Source organism: Coenobita brevimanus, chromosome 55 (assembly GCF_032717465.1).
Source record: "Coenobita brevimanus isolate Jiangsu-jjx chromosome 55, ASM3271746v2, whole genome shotgun sequence".
Lineage (NCBI taxonomy): Eukaryota > Metazoa > Arthropoda > Malacostraca > Decapoda > Coenobitidae > Coenobita > Coenobita brevimanus.
Genome location: NC_137008.1, coordinates 24111863 through 24130261, shown reverse-complemented (window position 1 = coordinate 24130261; position 18399 = coordinate 24111863).

Genomic DNA, 18399 nt, shown 5'->3' with positions numbered 1-18399 from the left:
AAAATAAATCTATATAGTGAGATGGCAATTAAAAAAAAATATATGAAAATGAGAAAGAATGGGAGACATACAGGAGACAGTAAAAAGGGAATGATTATAAAAAAAAAGAACAGAAATGGGAAAGGATGAAGAAATATAAAAGACATGAGTACGCGAAAAAGGAAAGAAGAGGATTTTGAAAAAGGGAATGAAAAAGAGAGATGAGGGAGACTAAACGGGAAAACTAAGGACAAGACAATGTAAAATGAAGGTATTGAAGAAAAGTGAAAATGAACACTGACTGAGCTTAGGTTCTGACTCCCGACACATTTATTAGAACCCTAGGGCGTTCCCCCTACATCACTCCAACTTCTCTTGTTTTATTACTGTAATATAGTGAAGAAAGACAGCAGAAAGAAATGAAGAAATGGAGTAAGTAAAAAAAAAAAACAGGAAAAAAGAACGGGAGAAGAGTGAATGGAAATGAAAAAAAGAGAAAGGGAAAAAAAAAGGACATGACAGGAGGAAGAAAGGGGAAACAGAAATGAAATGAGAAAACTGGAAGAAAGAAGAACGGGAATGAAGTAACACGTGAAATAAAGGAGAGGGAAAGAAAGAACAGTGAGGAAACAAATGAAAAGGAATCATAAAAGGTGAGATGGTAACTCGTTTCACCTGCACTAGAGTCCCAGACCGCTCCACCTTACATCATCTTGCCTCCTCCACTGTAGGTAATGACAAGGTAACGGAGAAAGAAAGAGGGAAAGAAAACGAGTAAAGGTAACCTGAAAGAAGACATGAAAAACATGAAAACAGAAAAGACAAATATACAGGAAAAAGTAGGAAAAGGACTACGAGAGGCAGTAAAGAAAGAAAATGAGCATTGTAATGACAGTAATTGAATAAGAGAAATGAGAGAAGAATGAAAGTGAGATTGAGAAACATAGTTAGATGAATACAGTAAAGAAGAAAACTTTAATTAAAGAAGAGAATAGATGTTAGGAGATGGAAAACATAAAGTATAAGAAACTGGGATGAAGAGAATATAATAAAAGCGAAAGGATTAAGAAATTACGATGGGAAGAGAGAGAAGGAAATTATAAACGAAAGAACAGAAAATGGACAAAAAAAAAGGAAAATTAGAAGTTTAAAAAAACATGGATGGATAAAAAATAAGAATAAAAAGAAGCCCTCGAGTGAGTGTGGGTCGAACTGAAGAAACCTTTGTTAGAATCTCAGGCCGCTCCACCTTACTTCACCTTGGCTCCTACTTGTCTTGTTGCTTTATTGCTGTAATATAGTGAAGAAAGGAAGGAGAGAGAGAGAGAGAGAGAATCTCAGCTGGCGGCATGAACTCGGTACACCTGTAGTAGAGTTCCAGGCCTCTCCGTCATGCTTCATCTCGCTTCCTACCTCTCCTGTAGCTTGTGATGCTGGAAGATAATAGGCATGTACAGGAAAGAATGAAGAAAGAAAAGAAAGAAAATGAATGACAGGAATGAGAAAAGAAAGAAAATGAATGACAGGAATGAGAAAAGAAAGAAATGAGTGAATAGAAGGAAGGAAAATGGGAGCAAAGAAGAGGATAGACCATAGGAGATGGAAAAGAGAAATTATAAGTAACCGGGATGTTGAGAAGATAATGAAGGCGAAAGGATTTAGAAATAAGAGAGGGGAAAAACAAGAAAGAAGAAAGAAAGAACAGAAAAAGCGTAAAGAAGAAAAATTAAAAAGAAATGAAAAGGCGAAATGAAAAAAATAATAAAAATAAAAAGAAGCCTATCAGAGGAGTGCGGGTCGATCTGGAGAAACCTTTGTTGGAATCTCAGGCCGCTCCACCTTACTTCACCTTGGCTCCTACTTGTCTTGTTGTTTTATTGCTGTTATGTAGGGAAGAAAGGAAGAGAGAGAGAGAGAGAGAGAGAGAGAGGGTTGGAAGTAAAGAGAAAAAAAAACTGAAAACAATAAAAGTAAAGAACATGATAAACAGAAAGGAGAGAAAAAGAAAAGGATTGAGAGAAAAGGAAGTAAGCGAAAAAACGAAAATGAGAGAGAAGGACTTGACTAAACCAAAGTTAACTACAGAGCAACGAGATAAAGAACAAGGTAAAGAAGGAGCCTAAAGACTAAAGGGTCAAGGTGTTAAGTGGGTACAGGTGTAGTAGAGTGGCAGGCCGCTCCACCTTGCTACAGCACGCCTCCTACTCTTTATGGTGATGCTGAGTATGATGGTACTGATGAGGGTGATTCAGGTCAGTTCTGATGATAACCCAACTTCATCACGCCTCCTACATCTTTTATAGCTTGTGAGACAATACAGGAGTACGTAGCAGCACACAGCAAGTACAGATAACAGGAGGTCTATTGGCCCATTACGAATTATCTGTTGAGGAAGCAACTGATTCTAAGGATATAACCAACTTCTATGAAAAACAAGAGACGAAGGCTCTCCTCGCACCCTACACCCTCCGGATAACGGCAGGAAAAAGACAGAAATAATGATATGACTGTTGGTGAGAGGAACCATATATTTTTCATATACAAATAAATAACAGCTACTTCTATTGTGTCTACAATCTCTGATCTACAATTCTGAAATTAGAACCCTAGAAAATCGCAAAGTATTCTGATATATATAAGTACAACTAAGTTTTGTATTTGTATTAATTTTAATGTGATTGAAAACATTAAGAAAAATTGCCGGAGATAGTTTGACCACGTGGAGAGGATGGAGAATGAAAAGCTGACTAGAAGTGTGTATGTGACTGAGGTGGAAGGGGAGACCAGCAGGGGAAGACTAAGGATAAGATGAAAGGACGGAGTAGAAGAATGTATGAGAGAAGGTGATGTGAACTGGAGAAAGGGCCACCAATAGGTAGGGGACAGGGCGACATGGAGGAGGAGGCCTACAAAAGGTACTGGCGCCAACCCACCCCTGAATCTCGTCTCTTTTATGCTTCTGTACGGAATCATGTCAAGTGTGTTCTCCGCTATAGTAAGAATAATTTCATTCGTACTAAATGTTCTGAACTCTCTTGAATGAAATTCTTCCTGCTCCTTTTGACGCCTTCACAAAAATATTTCTAATAATTTTGCATCAACATCTTTCCTTCCTGCAGACTATTTTTCAAGTCGTTGTTAATAATAACTCTTACATATATTCGTTTTTTACGTCTGTTTGGAGGATGTGAAAAAAATGGGATATAATAAAAACGAAATAAAAGAAGAGAAAAACTGAAGTAAATATATAAAGACTTGACAGGAGTAAGAGGTAAAAAAAAAAGGTGAAGAAATGAGTAAGGAAAGAAGAATGAGCAGAATGACTAGACGAAAGAAAGTAAAGGAGAGAGGAAAAGATGACAAAAAAAGGGGGAAGGTAAGCCATAAAAAAAGTGCGCAAGAAAGAAAAAATGGGAAACGAACAAGAAAGGAAATTCGAAAAACAATATATGAAAATCCGATTTAAAAGGTAAAAAAGAAAAACGTAGGAAGAACAGACATACAGGAAAATAGATTTTAAAAAAATAAGAGGGAGGAAAAATGGAAAGTGTGAACTCAATACACCTGTTGTGGAGTGACAGCTGGGTTGGGCTTCCTTTCTCTCGCATCCTACGTCTCTTGCAGCTTGTGACGTAATGTAATAGTTACTGGGTCGTACTTGTAAAGGATCCTAACTCTCTCGATGCTAGTGATAAAATATAATAGTGGTTTTCGGTCGTACTTATAAAGGATCCTAACTCACTTGCAGTTTCTACTGTTGTTATGTAGTAAAGAAGAACAAAAAATGACAAAATGAAAAATTGAATAGGAAACTAAAGGAACGTCAGTTGAAAATGGAAAGAGAAAGTAGGAAAGAAAAGCGAAACAAGAAATATATATATATATAAAATGAACCACCAAGATTACAGGTAGAGCACAAAACACGTTTGTTGGATTCTCAGGCCGCTCCATCTTACTTCTTGACTCCTGCTTTTCCTGTTGCCTTATTGCTGTTAAATAGCCAAGAATGGGGAAGTATGTACGACAGGAGTGAGTAAAACAAAGAAAGTAAGAAAAGAATGAATTTTGAAAGATCAGGAAAATGTAAGAACTTAAAAAATGATTAAGAAAGGAAAGACAGATACTTAAATGATAAATGTGGAATAAAGAAAAAGACAGGCTGTGAGAAAGGAATAAAGAAACAGAACGAAACAAAAATACGGAAGTAAAGAAAAGGAGGTTCATTGTCGGGGTGAAGGTTTGAAAATGATTCAGGTGTAGTTGAGTCCCAGGCCGCTCCACCTTACTTCACCTCTCCTCCTACCTCTCTTGTAACTTGTGATGATGCAGTGTCACACCCGGATCTAAGAAGCTGATGAGGATAATGGAGGTGATGGTGATAATGATGATGGTGATGATGATGATGATGATAATGATGATGATGTTTTTGGTGGTGATAATTGTCAAAATGATATAGATTATGTTTGGTGAGATGTTAATTGTATCGATATTGATGATTATGATGATGCTGATAATGATGATGGTGTTGTGGTGGTGTATTGGTGGTGGTGTGGTGGTGGTGATGTGGTGGTTGTGTAGTGGTGGTGATGTGGTGGTGGTGTGGTGGTGGTGATGTGGTGGTGGCGATGGTGGTGGTGGCAATGATAGTGGTGGCAATGGCGGTGATGTACAATAGCTTGGTACTGACGATGATAACCTTACTTTATCTCGTCTCTTACCTGTCTGTTAGCTTGTGATGCTGTAATATAGTGGACAATGAAGGAAGGACGAAAGAGAGAAACTAACCCAGTAAAGATGAAAGGAAATGATAAAGAAAGGAGCAGTACGAATAAGACGGAAATGAAAGGAAAAAGAACGTAAGAGTTAATAAGGAAAATGTCAACGAAAAGTAGATAGAAAGGCGAAAGTAAAGCAAAAAAACAGTGAGGAAAAAAATATAGAAAAAAGAAGAGTGAAAAAGTACTTGATACATAATTATGAAAACATCTCATATTTTATTTGTCTCTTCTTTAATACTACAACGAGAGGATGGGATTTAAAGAAAATCTAGGAAGTATAGGCGAAAAGGAAGGAATAAGAAGAATCCTATAAACAGTAAAAAAACATAAAAAGGAACCGTAACTCTTTCCCGGGGTCTAACTCCAGACACTTTTATTTGAGTCCCAGGACGCACGACCTTACTTCACCTTGGCTCCTCCTTCCTTTGTTGCGTTATTGCTGTAATATAGTGAAGAAAAAGGAAAGGAAAGGAACAGGAAAGAAGAGAGGGAACAATGAAAGTAGAAAAATAAAGAAGGAATGAAATGGGGAAAGGTGAAAAGAGAGAAGAATGAGCATAAAAGTAAGAAAGGTACAATGGGATGGATAATTTGATAGAAAGAAGAATAGGAAAACAAGAATGAAACAAACGCTGAATGCAGAAGCAATTAAAGAATGTGGGAAAGAAAGAATATGAGTATTAAATGGTAAAGGTGGACAATGATGATGATGATAATGATGATGATGATGAAGTGAGATGATACTCGTGATGGTGAGAATGATGGCGCTGCTTGTGATGATGATGATATAGGTCAATGTTCATGAGAGTAACCTTAGTTCATTTCACCTTCTACCTCTTATAGCCTGCGCTCCTGTAATATAATGTAGAAAGAAACGAGGAAGGAAGAGAAAGAAAAGTGCGAATAATGAATCAATATATTAATATGGCTGGAAGCTAAAGAAATAATTAAGCTGTGATGCAAACGTCAGAGAATCGGAGATAATAAGGACAAGGCAAAAAGACAAGGGAATGAAAACAACAGACGAAATGATTAAAAACAAAGAAGACAGAACAAAAGAGGAGAAAGAACGAAAAAAAAAAAGATAAAATCACACACACACACACACAGTAAAAACATAATTCTCACACTTTCAACCCTAACGTTTCCAGAGAGAGAGAGAGAGAAGAAGAAGCGAGTTCGCGTAGACCAGTTTGGAACTGTGTCCAGCTGTAGAAGAGAGGCAGGCCGCTCCAGCTTACTTCATCTCGCCTCCAACCTCTCTCGTGGCTTGTGATGCTGTTATATAATGATGGCTTAGATCTGATGTAGCTAATGGTGATCTAAGTGTGAGTGGTGATGATGATTCTGATGGTGATGAAGATGGTTTACATGATAATGACACTGTTGTGGTTAATATAATGGGAACAATGTTAACTGTACCAATGATGATGATGATCATGATGATAACAATGATGTTGATGATGATAATGATACACTAATGGTTAGTACTGATGATAATAAATTTACTTTATCTCGCCTGCTATCTTTCTTGTAGCTTGTGATGTAATATAAGGGAGGAATAGAAGGTGAAGAAAATAATACAAAACAAAGAAAAAGAAGACAATGAGAATAAAACAACAAAAATGTAATAAGATGGACACATTAGAGAATTAATGAAGAAAATGCATAATAATGAGTTACTGTGAGGAAAAACAAAGAATAAAGAATTAAAGGAAAACATTGAATAAAGGATAGAAATATAAGAAAGTACAAAGGGAGAAGAAACGATAAAAAAATTACGTAAGAGACTGAAGAGGCAAAATGAGAGAGAGAGAGAGAGAGAGAGAGAGAGAGAGAGAGAGAGAGAGAGAGAGAGAAGATAATGATAAAGAAAAAAGAAAGATGGAGCTCCACGTCACTCAACAGTACTTCACCTCGGCTCTTCCTTCTTTTATAGTTTTAATAAAGTGAAGGAAAAGAGAAGGCAGTGAATAAAGGAGTGAATAAGAAAACAAGAAAGTAAGGGTAGAAAGAAAGAAAAAAAATGGTGAAGAAATGAAAATAAGAAAAGAGGGAAAAGAAAAGGAAGAGATTCGGAAGGGAAAACTAATGAAAAGATTGGAGGGCAAAGCAAAGATGAAGAAAAGAAGGACCAATGAAACAAAGAATGAGATAAAGAAAAGGAATGAAAAACCAAAAAGATATTTGAGGTACAAACGATAAAGATGTTAATTAGTTACACGTTTTACCAAGTCTATCTGTCTATCTATTGCCAGACGCCTCAATCCCGTAAGGGGTGGCCACAAACATATCGCTTCCATGTCTCCCTGTCCAATGCCACTTCACTGCTTTGCTCCCAGTTCACACACCCCTCTCTCATATAGCTCTCCTCTTCATCGTTCCATCTCATCCTTGGCTTCCCCCTCCCTCTCCCCCTCCCTCCATCTCACTCGCATACACCTTCCTCGTTAGTCCCTCGTTCTCCATCCTCTCCACATGGCCAAACCACCTCAGTGTACTTCTCCTTACTCTTTCTATCACATCCACACCACAATGCTCCTTCACTTCCTCATTTGCCAGTCTGTCTCTTCATGTAACTCCACATGCTCCTCTTCAATAACTCATTTCCATTGCTCTCACTCTTGACTCGTGTCATTGCAGCAAGGTCCAAGCTTAACTTCCATACGTTAGAGTTGGTATCACAAGATTGTCATGCAGCGACGTTTTTGCTTCCATGTCCTCTCCCCTTTATTACTTCTTTCAAAGAAGCAGCAACCTTTCTTCCCTGTTGTACCTTTTCAAGCACTTCACCCTCTAAACTCTCATCATTACTCATCACACTACCCACGCACTTAAATGCACTCACATTTTCCATTTCCTCCTCATCCAGCCTCACTGTACACTCAGTGACTTCACTTCTCTCAAAGTCCATAACTTTACTCTTCCGTACATTCACCTTTAGATTCCGTTTCTTACACACACTCCCAAACTCATTCACCAAGCCTTGCAGTTCCCCTTCGTTTTCACTTAACATTACAATAATATCAGCCAACAACATTACAGGGAGTTTCCAAACACTGCCCTCTCTCATCAGGGTCGCTCCAACATCCACTGCCCTAACTTGTATCTACACCCTCATACACACTCTTCACGGCATTCAACAACTTGCCATTTACTCCATATATTCTTAATACTTTCCACATTCTTTGTCTATCCACCCTGTCATATGCTTTCTCCAAATCCATGAAGGCCGCATACAACTTCTTCCCTTCTTAAAACCTCCCTGTTCTCCTCCAACTAATTCCTCTGTTATTTCCCTAACTCGGCCAATAAATATCCTACCATATACTTTTCCTATTACATTGAGACGACAAATGCCCCTATGATTACCACATGCTTCTTTTGTCCGTTCTCTTTTGTACAGGGGCATACTCATACCCGACTTCCAATCCTTCCGGGACTCTGCCTTCCCCCAAGGCCAATCTTCACATCTTCCACATCCATTCTACTACCATCTCCCCATCATGCTTCAGCATTTCACCACACACTCCATCAATTCCTGGGACTTTCCCCATTAGGACTTTCTTCATTGCTCCCACTACTTCCATCCTACTGATTCCTTTCTTTCATATCACCTCCCTCCTCCTCCCAGCCATTCCCCTGTCACTTATACTTGCATTACTTTTAATCTCTATGTTCAACAGTTCCTTAAAGAATTTTCTCCATCTACTCACTTTTTCTCCCTTCTCCAGTAGCAATATAACTTATTTATCTTTCATTCCCCGACTTACTTCTTTATTAACCTGTCTAACTCTCTTTACCACTTTCCAGAACATTTTCTTACATTCTCTCCACTTTACACACAAATACCTTCCAGATTCCTCATCCAATCTCTTCTTACTCTCTCTTACTAATATTTTCACCTCTCTCTTCCTCTCTCCATATAACTGTCTTCCGTCTCACAATTTTCTCAACGCCCCTGTTTCTCATCCACGAAGTATATGCTATTTTTTTTTGCGCCACAGCCTGTTAATTAGTTACAGGTGATAATTAGGTACGTGTGTTAATTAGGTACAGCTGTTAACTAGGTACAGGTGTTAAGTACAGGTGTTAAGTGCAGGTGTTAGATAGATACAGATGTTAATTAGGTACATGAAAATTAGGTAGAGGATTTAAATAGGTACAGGTGTTAATTAGATACAGGTGTAGTGTTCCCAGACAGCTACACCTTACCTCATCAAGCCTCCTATCTCTCTTGTAGCTTGTGATGTTATAATAGTGTAATGGCTTTGATCTGATGCAGCTAATTGTGGTGGAGGTGATAGTGATATGATGATGGTAATGATGGATGTGACGATGTTGTGATATAGGTTAGATGTGATGAAAACGTTAGGTGTATGAATGATGATCATGGTGGTGACGGTGATGATGATGCTGGAGGTGCCATTGTTAGTGATGATGATGATGATGATGGTTGCGGTAGTGGTGGTGGTGGTGGCAGTTACAATTATGATATACAGTAGGTTAGTACTGATGCTAATGACCTTACTTCATCTCGTGTCCAGTCTATCTTGTAGCCTGTGATAGTGTAATATAATGGAGAAAGAGAGGAAGAAGAAAGGGAAAGAAAGAAACAGAGAAAAATAGAAAGAAAGAAGTAATAGGAAAAATATATATAAACGGAGAAAGAAAATGAGAGAACAAATAAAAATAAAGAAAATGACTTAATCATGAAAAGAAGAAAGGAAAAAGAAGAGGGATAAGAAGAAGATCAAAAAGACAATGGCATAAAAAATACAAAACAAAAAGGAAACAAAGGTAATAAAAGGAGAAAAAAGGACAAAGAACAAAATATTTAAAGAGAATTAAAGGGAAGAAAATATTAAAGTTAAAAATGAGAGAAAAAAGGAGTAGATCAGGACAATTAGGGTCGAACTCGGGACACATTTGTTAGAATCTCAGGCCGCTGTACCTTACTTCACCTTGGCTCCTGCTTCACTTGTGACTGTATTCCCGTAATACTGTGAAGAAAAAAACGGAGACAAGAAAGAAGAAAAAGAGAAAAGAAAATCAAGAGGGAAAAGAAACAGAAGTGGAAAGAGAAACCAAGAAAAAACGAAATGGAAGGAATGAAAAAAAAAAAAGATGCAAAAACAAGAAATGGATAAAATGAAGGGAGAAAAGGAGTTTGACAGAAGAAAAGAATGAGTAAAAAGTAAAATTTGCAATACATCACCAAAGACATGAAGAGAGAAAGAAGGAGATGAGGTGAAATGGTAAAGGTGTTAACTCGGTACAAAGGGGAAGACGAAGGGGAACTACAAGCCTTGATAAATGTGTTTGTGAGAGCATGTAAGAAACGGAATCTAAAGATGAATGTAGGGAAGAGCAAAGTTGTGGTCGTCGAGAGAAATTAAGTCGTTGAATGCGCTATGAGATTGTAGATTATTGAAAATGTGAGTGCATTTAAGCACTTGAGTAATGTGATTAGTAAGATTGGAAGTTTAGAGGATGAAGTGATTGAAAAGTAAAACAGGGAAGAAATACTGCAATAGAAATGGGGAGAATTAAAGACATTGGACACGAAATAAACTGAAAGAGAAAGCGCTAAAAGAAGAAAAAAGAAGAAAAAGAAGGCAAGGTCCTAATCATGGTGTGAACTCGGTACACCTTAGTAGAGTCCCAGGCCGCTCCACTTGACTTCATCTTGCCTCCTACCTTTCTTTTGGCTTGTGATGCTAATGTAGCTAATGATGCTGGTGTTAACTGTGGTGGTGGTGATTATAGTGATGTTAGTAGTGGTGAAAGTGGTGGTGACTGTGATATAGGTTGGTGTTACTAATGATTATGATAACTGTTTTGGAAGCCGGTTATGCTACTGTTACTGATGATGATGGTGATATACAGTAGGTTAGTAGTGATGATAATAACTTTATTTCATCTAACCTCCTGCTTCCCTTGTAGCTAATTATGTAATGGGCAAAGAAAGGAATGAGAAAGACAAAGACTTAAAGAAGAAATAGAAAGTCACTGAAGAGGAAATCATATGGAAAAATACAAAAAATGAAAAAAAAAAGTGACAGTCATAGAAGGAAAGAAGAAAGTAAACAGAAAGAAAAGGGGATAAAAGAAGATAGTAATGAGAAAGGAATCGAAATTAAGGAAAGAAAAAGAAAGAGGGAAATAACGGGAAAAAGTGATAAAAGTAAAAATATGAATTATACCAGGAAAAAGAAAGAAAAGGAAAGGAAAAGGAGAGAGAGAGAGAGAGAGAGAGAGAGAGAGAGAGAGAGGTGGAAGGGAGATGGGAGCTCTATACAACATCTTGGTCGAACTCAAGACACCATTGTTTGAGTCTCAGCTGCTTTACCTTACTTCACCTTGGCTTCTACTTGTCTATTATATAGTCAAGAAAAAGAAAAAAGAAAGAAAAAAGGAGGAGAAAAAGTGACACAAATGGAGTGTAGAACGACAGGAGAAATTATAACACAAAGGACAAAGAAAAAAAACGAAAGTAAAGATTGTGGGCAGCTGAGAGAGACAAGAAATGAAGAAGAATGAAACATAACACGAAATAAAGGAAGAAGGAAAGATAAAAGAAAATAAAGAAATAATAAAAGTGTTACCACTTTCATCTCGCCCCCTACATCTCTTGTAGCTTGTGAAGCCTTATTATAATAATGATTTTGATGTGGTGTAGTTGACTGTGGTGGTGTTAATAGTGATGATGATGTTGGTGATAGTGAGAGTGATGGTGTTTGTATTGCTGAAGATGATGTAGGTTAATTTGTCATAAAAGACTTTGTAGTTACTTGTAGTGGAGTTTTATATATATTAGACTTGTGGGCGAGCGGTTGTTATATTTGAGTAGCTTGTAAGTAGATAATCTTCTTTCCCATTTGTCATGTAATGACAGGAGAGGTAAAGAATAGTATGGGACTATTTTTATTTGTCTTGGAAATATTAACAAGTCTCTCACACAGAGCGGAGTATAAAGTAGAGTCCCGCTAGCTATCTCTCTGTCTCGCTCTCTCTGTCTCTCTCTCAAGTTGCCAAGCCCTTCTCCCTGCGACCTGTCTGTTCTAAGGCTAGCTTCTTTCTGACCTCTCTTTCCTAAATTCTGGTGTAACAGGAGACGTATCACGTGTGTTCCTTGTGGGTGGAAAGTTCTAGAAGCCTGTGTGTGAGTATGTGTGTATGTGTGTGTATGGTCACTAAGGCTTTGTTCACCGGTGGATTGCTGACAACTAACTGCATCATCTCCTTACTGGCCACTGTCGTCAGCTTTCCTCAGTGTAATTTGCAAGCTCATTTCCCATTCCCAGGCTCGCATAGAGCTGTCTATCTATCTATTTATCTATCTATCTATTATGATTTGTAACTACAATATGGAGTCCCAATACAAATTTTGATGAAGCTGTTAACGCCTAAAAGATGGGTGTCCGCATATGCCCCACTCATCCCCTGAAACCCATCCCACTACCACCAAACCCACCCCCCTCCCCCAAGGAGCTTTACCCTCAACCCCCTCCCCGACCCCCACGCGGTCTCCCTATAACCCGCCACCTCACCTTTCTCCAACTCTCACTGACCCCAACTCCCCCCACAGCCCCCCAACCCCCCCACTGCCCTCTACCACCCCTAACCAACAACCTCCCACAACCCCCACCCTCCCCAAGCCCCCCACAACCCCCCATCCCCCAACCACCCCCACTCCCCCACCATCCCCCCACTCCCCCACCATCCCCCCACCACCCCAACCCCCTATCCCACACCCCCTACAGCCCATCCCCTACTCCCACTACCCTCAACCCCCTACCGCCTACCTTCCACCACCCCCCACCCCCTACATCGCCCACACCCCCACACCCCAAACCCCCCACACCACCCAAACCACCCCACCTCTCCAACACCCACCGCCACCGCCACCCCAACCCCTCAACGCCCTTCCCACCCCCACTTCCCCCCTACTCATCAACCCCCACCCCCACCCTCCCCTCCCCACACCCATCCCCCACCTACCCCTGCAGGCATAATATGTTATAACACAATACTACTGTATATGTAACTACGGCATGCAGCTATATAGACATAGGTAACGATATGTAAAACGGGTAGTTATGTCTGAGTTCTCCAGGAAGAGGTTACATAGGTAACAATATGAAAATCAGGTAGTTATGTCTGAGTTCTCCAGGAAGATGTTATATGGGTAACAATATGTAAAACAGGTAGTTATGTCTGAGTTCTCCAGGAAGAGTTACAGAACACATCCCCTTGCCTAGACGAATCAAGGATGTCAAACACCTCTGATCATGTATCGGAAATGTGACAGACACACACACGCACAGACGTACGCACACGTACAGTCGCCAAACGTTCCACCTGGGCCACCTAGCCGTGAGAGGTGGGTAACGGGTGCTGGCAACAGTGTATTTTTTTGCGTGCACATGCTCGCGAAAGTTCGGATCATCAACTCTCTTCGTCCGTAGTGAACCTCCGTCAGAGTCAGAGTTCATCCCATAAATGGCTGGGTACGGAGTTAGGTGGGGAGAAAAATGTCTCAGGAGTAAGGCGGCTCTCCCATCGGCTCTGCCAGTTGCATGAAACTGGTCGCACCGAAAATTTTGTGCGCCACAGGTCGCGCTGACTACGAGAAAATAAATATGACTATATTAATATAATAATAGGGTAATATAAATAATATTATTATATAAATATATACTATTACAAATAATACAATAATATATATTATACTATACTTATTTGGCCTTGGTCCGTGCACACGCAACAATTCCATGCGACCGGTTTCCTGCAACTGGTTGAGCCGGTGAGAGAGCTGCTTAAGGGGGGAGCTTGGCTTAGTGAAGTCCAGGGAAGGCCCCGGACGTAGGGGGGGGGGGTTACGTTATTCATACCGCCAGTGCTGGGGGACTTTGATGCATGGTCGTAGAGAGTGCTGACATGTTTTTCGTTGCACTCTTCTCTAGCTTTGTAGGGCTGCCTCACTGGCATTAGTTTTTTTTTTTTTTTTTTCACCCTTCTGGTGACATCTAGGATTAGCTAGTTTCTAACTTTCCTCCCCTCCCTATTAGCTTGGAACAGTAGGTGTCTGTTCCTATTTATTTAGCTTGCCTTTGCTTATTGCCCACGGAGGGTCCTCCCCATTGATCGCTCTGGGGCATGAATCAACACGGTTGGGCCTCCCTTGAGTGGTTTGAGAGGGCAATTTCAGCCTTAGGTGTCCGGTCCCGGGTTGTTTGTCCCTTGCTCGTCTTTTCTTCTTCTTCCCACTCCCCCCACTGGGAGAGTGGTCACTATGGCGGATGCCCCTGCTGCCTCCCCCCTTTCAAGGGGGGAGATGGACCTGACGAAACCCCGACCGATAGACGGACTGACCGCCTGCACACTGAATGGCCCCAGACACATACTCTTATATACATACCTGTACATAATGCTCAGTGTGACCCAACATGCTCTAGGTTCTACTCCCTTGAGCAGTCTCAATCCTTTCCTCATCAAGAAAGTGATTCATTACTGTGCTGGGGAGGTGGAACAAGTAAAAAAAACTTGGTAATGGAGACCTTCTCATCAAAACAGTAAATTCATCCCAGGTAAAAGACATAATGAAGCTGCGTAACTTCCATGAATATGATGTCGAGCCGAAGATCTCGCATGCCATGAATTCCTGCAAATGTGTTATCACCTGCAGGGATCGCATGGTTATGGAAGAGGATGAGATCATACAGGAACTTGCTCAGCAGGACGTAATCGGTGCCCGGTTTATCACTAGATTTTCCGAAGGCGTGAGGACGAAGACTGCCACTATTGTCTTGACTTTTGGCAAAGTTTCTCTTCTGGACCATGTCAAAGTTGGCTACGAAATTGTTAACATAAGGCCTTATATCCCCAATCCACTTCGTTGCTTAAGGTGTCAATTGTATGGGCACGGTGATAAAACTTGTCAGGCTTCCCAGTCAGTGTGTGGCAAATGTGCAACACAGGGACATGATGCTGAACACTGCACATCAGAGACAGTACGTTGTTTTCACTGCAAGGGCGCACACTCCAGTTCCTCTAGGGATTGTCCCAAGTGGAAGGAGGAGAAGGAGGTTTGTGTAGTGAAGGCAACTAAGGGCATTTCCTACTACGAAGCTAGGAAAAAGGTGAAGGGCTGCAAGCAACTCCCACGCTGAATAGGTCCTATGCTTCGGCGGTAATGTCCCGTACCATGATGTGTTCTGTTGAAACACAGACTGACCCTGAATCTGTTCCTCTTGCCACACACACTACCTCTCCATCTGAGCCTCCTGTCCAATCCACCTCTCAAACTGACATCCCCACTGCAACTTCTTACTCTCAGGCTGCTGCTGCATCTCAGTCAGTCAAGCCTAAACACAAGCCTGACAATTCTAGTAAGAGTAATATGACCACCCTTACTAAGTCACGACCTCATGTTCTTCCTGCTCCTGGCCCAGCGAGGGAGAGAAAAGGTAGCTCTTCCTCGGTGGAATCTGGGACCCTCGTTATTGACGAAAAAATGGAGGTTTCCGTCACCAAGCACCGGGATAGGTCCCCCTGTAGTCGCTCACCTGCTGTCGGGCGACAAAAAAAAGACTAAGAGCACCGGTCACCCTTGTATATCTTAAACCGCTGCATTCACTATATTACAGTGGAATTGTAGAGGTACTGGGAATAAATTACAAAATTTAGCAATCTTGCTTTCCATACACAGGCCAGACGTTGTTTGTTTACAGGAGATGCGCCTGGAGGATCATCCTGATCCTCCACAGTTCAAACACTACCACTCGTATAGAAGATATTAAGGTCATGGAGTTGCCATATACACACACAAATCACACCCACAAATGGAAGTGATTCTAAATTCTACTCTGGAAGTTGTCACATGCAGAGTAAAATTTAATAACACGTATCTGTCTATTTGCTCTCTGTACTGTCCTCCACATGGCCTCATTGATAGCGATGCTTTAAATTCACTATTTGAACATCTTCCTGGAAATAAGTTAGTTTTGGGCAACTTTAACGCCCATCACTATCAATGGGGTAGCTTGAGGATCAATGGTCATGGGGAGTAAATAGCTGACCTAATGTCTTCTGAACGATGGTAGAGCGACTTGTGTAGATGATCGTACTGGTAACTTTTCGGCCATTGACCTATCTTTGGCCTCCCCTGGTATACATCAAGATTTCTCATGGGACTCTTATGACGACTCCTTGGGAAGTGATCATTTACCCATCTGTCTTTCTTGTACATGCGACATCGTTTTGGACCCTCCACCTCCAAAATTTAACTATAAGAAAGCAGATTGGGAATCCTTCTCAAGGAACGCCAATTTAGATATATCTGGGGAGACCATAGATGTTAAGGTCGAAAATATAACTACTTCCACATTACACACAGCTGAGGCTGCTATTCCCAAGATTTCTACAGTTCATGCAAAGCATAGAGCACATTGGTGGACGCTGGATTGCCGACAAGCATTAAGGAAACGCAAAAGGAGATACAAGATTTTTGATAATCAGCCCACTGAGGAAAATTTTATTGCATACAAACAGGCACGGGCTGAGGCAAGGAGAATAATAAGAAGGGCCAAACGTGACTTCTGGCTGTTCTTTGTGTCCATGGTGACTCGTACTACACCTTTAAGTAAAGTCTGGTCCACTATTAAAACATTAAATAATAAAGGCCCATATATCCCTGTGACCACCCTGCAGGTTAATAATAACATCTATGACGATCCCGTGGACGTTGCTAACATCCTCGCCTGGAGTTTTTCTCATGTAAGTAGCTCAGCCAATTACGATCCGCATTTTCAAGACCATAAACGCATGGCTGAGCTACAGATCATAGACTTTGCCACAGAAGACATAGACTCCCCGTATAACCAAGAGTACGCAAGATGAACTGCTCCTTGCCCTTAAATCCTGTAAAGACACCAGCCCTGGACCTGACACCATCACATATGGTATGATCCAGCATCTTAATCAGGACAACCTGATTAAGATGTTAGCATTGTACAATGAGATTTGGGCGTCTCGAACGTTCCCAAACTCATGGCACTTTGCGCATGTCATACCGATACCCAAAGAGGCTGATCGTCTTATGAATCCCACTTCATTTCGTCCTATTGTGTTGACTTCTTGTCTATGTAAGGTCATGGAACGTATGGTTAATAATAGGCTTCTTTTTGTTTTAGAGTCGAAGAATTTGTTAAATGATCAACAATGTGGCTTCCGTAAATACAGAAGTTCATTAGATCATTTAATGAATATGGAGCATTGTGTTGCAGAGGCATTTGCCAATTAAGAATTCATGATAGGGGTGTTTTTGAACATCCATAAAGCCTATGACATGACATGGCGACACGGTGTACTAATGAAGCTCTATGGTTATGGGTTAAGAGGAAATTTGCCTATTTTTATTTCAAATTTCTTAAGGGACAGGACTTTCTCTGTCAAATTGCCCCATAACGTAACATCGGATATATTTATCCAGGAAAACGGGGTGCCGCAGGGAAGTGTGCTTAGTCCCACTTTATTTAGTATTATGATTAATGATATTCTGTCATCAGCTCCCATCCCGAGGAATCTTAAATACTCGCTCTATGCTGACAATTGTGCAATATGGCACTCTTCCCATAACGCACAATTTTCGGCTGGGCAGATTCAAGCAGGCCTTGACTGTGTCCACCAATGGGCCTTGCAGTGGGGATTTAAGTTTTCCATCCCTAAGTGTGCCGCAGTAGTTTTTACGACTTGTAACGTACCTAATTTGTGCTTAACTTTGGATAATCAGGCGGCACCTTTTCAAAATTCTGTAAAGTTTTTGGGAATACATTTTGACCGTCGTTTGAACTTCAAAATTCATGTTAATAATTTGATTGCTTGTTGTGATAAACTGTTAAATGTCCTCAAGTACCTAGCGGGTACCACATGGGGTTCCGACAGAAAATCTTTATTAATGGTGTATAAGTCCCTTATTCGATTGAAGCTAGACTATGGCACAGAGGTGTATGGCTCGGCATCCGATGCCATGCTGAAAGGATTGGATGTGTTGCAGAATAAATGCTTGCGATTGTGTCTTGGAGCCGTCTGTTGTACCCGTGTAGCTCGAATGGAAGTGGATGCGAATATGCCGTGACCATCTGGCCTTGTCGTATGGACTAAGAACATATAGGAAAAGTAATATCAGCAATGTGGCCTGTACCCCCCTGCGTCAATACCACCATCTTCTGCGGGGGATGGTTCAGCCACTTGCCGTTTGCCTCCACTTACTGACTCAGGAGCTTGCTGTGGACCCCAGTGACTGTGATAAGTTGGTGTTAAAAAATATAGTGCCTTGGGAGCACCCGGCTTTACTGTTGATGTATCGTGGCTCCCAGCACCAAAGACCAAGGCACCAGAGGCGGAGGTCGACCACTTGTTTCGTCATATCATCGTTTGTCACTTGGGGTCCCACCAACTGTACACCAACGGCTCCAAGTCGAGTGAATGTGTTGGTGCTACTGTAGTGTGCGGTCGACTGAATGTGCCCTCAGGTATCGGTTGCCGACTCATACATCTGTATTTACCTCTGAACTTTTTCCTATAGACAAAGCCATAGACTATGCTCTCATTACTCGGCATGACTCATTTGTCATAT